Here is a 3,941-nt window from a genome sequence, read left to right on the forward strand (position 1 = left end):
TTAAGAAAGGATCTAATAGTTTATTTGGCTGGATTACTGAAGCATGAATTATGCAGTGCCTACCTTAAGTCAAGTTGAAGTACCAGACTTGCCTTGGTATAATGTGGAAGAAGGTATCCAGAAGTTTAGGAAAATTGACCTGTTAGAATGGATTTATCAGATTAGACCCCTAGAGCCAGAAAGATACAATTTTCACCAGTATGGTGAGGAATAAATTTGTGAAGGAAGCCCCAGCATCCTTGAAGACTGCTGTGATTGCTATTTTATGTAACCCAGATTTGACAGGGGTAACTGCCCTAATTGAACTAAGACACTTAATTGCAATGGGACTGATTGGACCCTGTGGTAGTAGGAGCCAAGTGACAGCAGTTAATTGACAAAGGCAAGGTGGGTGTGGTTACCACAATGGACAGCAGAGTTGAAACAGTGATCAGAATTATGTGGAATTTCACTCGTGTGGAATTATGGCATTGGCTACTTAGTCATGGTGTTCCTAGGAGTGAAATATATGATAAACCAACTAAATATTTACTTGATCTGTATAGACAGAAGAATTCTAGTTCATGAGAACAGCAGCCTAGATTGAATCACCAGAATACTGAGTCAAGACCTCTCAATCAATTCCCAGACTTGAGTCAGTTTACAGACTCAGAACCCCTTGATTGAAGCAGGGCTGGATCCCTTTGAGGAAGGACTCCACTACATTGCCAAAAACCTATAATGTCAATCTTTCTCCCAGCCTTCCCCAAAGGGACCTGAGGCCTTTTACAAGAGTGACTGTTCATTGGGAAAAAGATAATAATTAGAATTTTTTGGGATTACTGGACACTGGCTCTGAACTGACATTAATTCCAGGGACCCAACGTATCATTGTGGCCCACCAGTCAGAGTGGGGGCATATGGAGGTCAAGTTATTGATGGAATCTTAACTAAGGTGCATTTCACAGTGAATCCAGTGGGTCCCTGAATGCATCCTGTAGTGATTTCCCCAGTTCCAGAATGTATAATTTAGATAGATATACTGAGCAATTGCCAGAATTCCCACACTGTGTCCCTGACATGAGGAGTAAGGGTTATTATGGTAAGAAAAGCCAAGTGGAAGCCATTAGACCTGCCTCAACCTACAAAAAATAGTAAATCAAAAGCAATATCACATCCCTGGAGGGGTTGCAGAGATTACTGCCACCATCAAGGACTTGAAAGATGCAGGGGTTATGATTCCCACCACATCCCCATTTCATTCACCTACTTGGCCTGTGTGAAAAGCAGATGGATCTTGGAGAATGACAGTAGATTATTGTAAACTTAATCAGATGGTGACTCCAATTGCAGCTGCTGTTCCTGATGTGGTTTCATTGCTTGAGCAAATTAGTACATCTCCTGGTACTTGGTACGCAGCTATTGATCTAGCCAATGCTTTTTCTTGATACCAATTTTAAAGGACCATCAGAAGCAGTTTGCCTTCAGCTGGGAAGGCCAACAGTATACTTTCACAGTACTTCCTCAGAGGTATACTGACTCCCCAGCACTGTCACAATTGAGTCCATCATACCAGTCCATTATATTGATGACACTTTGCTGATTGGAACTAGTAAGGAAGAAGTATTGATGACTCTAGATTTATAGGTGAGACATATGCATGCTAGACGGTGGGAAATTAACTCAATAAATATTCAGGAACCTTCTAACTCAGTGAAATTTCTAGGGTGTGAGGGGAGCTCTGGTAGCATAATGCCTAAGGCACTTGACTGCTAACCAGAAGGCTGGCAGTTCAAACCTACCAGCCACTCCTTGGAAGGAAGATGGGGCAATCTACTTTCATAGTGGTACTGCCTCAGAAACCCAAGGAGGGGTCGCTATGAGTCGGATTCAACTCGACGGCACATAACAACAACAACAACAAATGGTGTGAGGCATGTCGAGATATTCCTACTAAAGTAAAGGATAAGTTATTGTATCTGGCTTCTTCCACAACTAAAAAGGAGGCACAACATCTGGTAGGATACTTTGGATTTTGGAGGCAACATATTCCTAATTTGGATGTGTTGCTGCAGCCTGTTTATTAAGTGACTCAGAAAGCTGCTAGCTTTGAGTGGGCTCAGAACAACAGAAGGCTCTGCAACAGGTTCAGCCTGTCATGCAGGCTGCTCTGCCACTGGAGCCATATGATCCGGCTGATCCAATGGTGCTTGAAGAGTCTGTAGTAGATAGAGATGCTGTTTGGAGTCTTTGGCAGGTCTCTATTTGTGAATCACAATGCAGACCCTTGGGATTTTGGAGCAAATCCCTGCCATCCTCTGCAGATGCATAATTACTACTCCCCTTTTGAGAAACAGCTTTTGGCTTGTTACTGGGTTTTGGAAGAGACTGAACGCCTAACCATGGGCCACCAAGTGACCATGAGGCCTGAGCTGCCCATCATGAATTGGGTGTTATCTGACCCACAGAGTCATAAATTTTGACATGAAGTGCAGCACTCCATCATTAAATGGAAGTGGTATATCAGAGATCGGGCTTGAGCAGGACCTGAAGGCACAAGTAAGTTGCATGAGGAAGTCACCCAAATGCCTCTGATCTCCACTCCAGTCACATTACCTTCCTTCTCCCAGTCTTTACTTATGGCCTCATGCGGAGTTTCTTATGATCAGTTGACTGAGGAAGAGAAAATTCATGCCTGGTTTACAGATGGTTCTGAACAAAATGCAGACACCACTCGAAAGTAGACAGCAGCATCATCGCAGCCTGATTCTGGGACTTCCTTGAAGGACAGTGGTGAAGAGAAATCTTCCCAATGGGCAGAACTTTGAGCCATGCATATGGGTGTTCACTTTGCATAGAATAAGAAATGGCCAGATGTGTGATTGTATATAGATTTATGGGCTGTGGATAATGGCTTGGCCAGATGGTCTGGGACTTGGAAGGAGCATGATTGGAAAATTGGTGACAAGGATGTATGGGGAAGACGTATGTGGATAGATCTCTCTGAATGGGCCAAAGGAGTAAAGATATTTGTGTCTCATGTGAAAGCCCACCAAAAGGCGACCTTGGCAGAGGAGGATTTTAACAATCAGGTGGATAGGATGACATGTTCAGTGGAAACCAGACATCCTTTTTCCCCAGCTACTCCTGTCATTGCTCAATGGGTTCATGAACAAAGTGGCCAGGGTGGCAGGTATGGAGGTTATGCATGGGTTCAGCAGCATGGACTTCCACTTGCCAAGGCTGATTTGGCTACCACCACTGCTAAGTGCCCAATCTGCCAGCAGCAGAGGCCAACACTGAGTCCACAATATGGAACCATTCCTCGGGGTGATTAGCCAGCAACATTGTGGTAGGTTGATTACATTGGACCACTTCCATAGTGGAAAGGAACATACTTTGTTATTACTGGAATAGATACTTATTCTGGACATGGATTTGCCTTCCCTTCATGCAATGCTTCTGCCAACACTACCATCCATGGGCCTACAGAATGCCTTATCCACCATCATGATACTCCACACAGCATTGCTTTATATCAAGAGACTCACTTCACAGCAAATGAAGTGTAGCAATGGGCCTATGCTCATGGAATTCACTGGTCTTACCATGTTCACCATCATCCTGAAGCTGCTGGCTTGATATAATGATGCCATGGCCTACTGAAAACACAATATTAGCACCAGGTAGGTGGCAATATCTTGAAGGCTTGGGGCAATGTTTTACAGGAGGCTGTATATGATCTAAACCAGCATCCAACATATAGTGCTGTTTCTCCAATAGCCAGGATTCAAGAGTCCAGGAATCAAGGGGTAGAAATGGGAGTGGTATGACTCACTATTACCTCTAGTGTCCCATGCAAAAAATTTGTGCTTCCTGTCCCTGCTATCCTATGCTCTGCAAGTCTGGAGGTCTTAGTCACAAAGGGATGAACACTCCCACCTGGAGACACAATACTGATT

Source organism: Orycteropus afer, unplaced genomic scaffold, assembly GCF_000298275.1.
Source record: "Orycteropus afer afer isolate SDZICR_OR568_19922 unplaced genomic scaffold, OryAfe1.0 scaffold00595, whole genome shotgun sequence".
Classification (NCBI taxonomy): Eukaryota; Metazoa; Chordata; class Mammalia; order Tubulidentata; family Orycteropodidae; genus Orycteropus; species Orycteropus afer.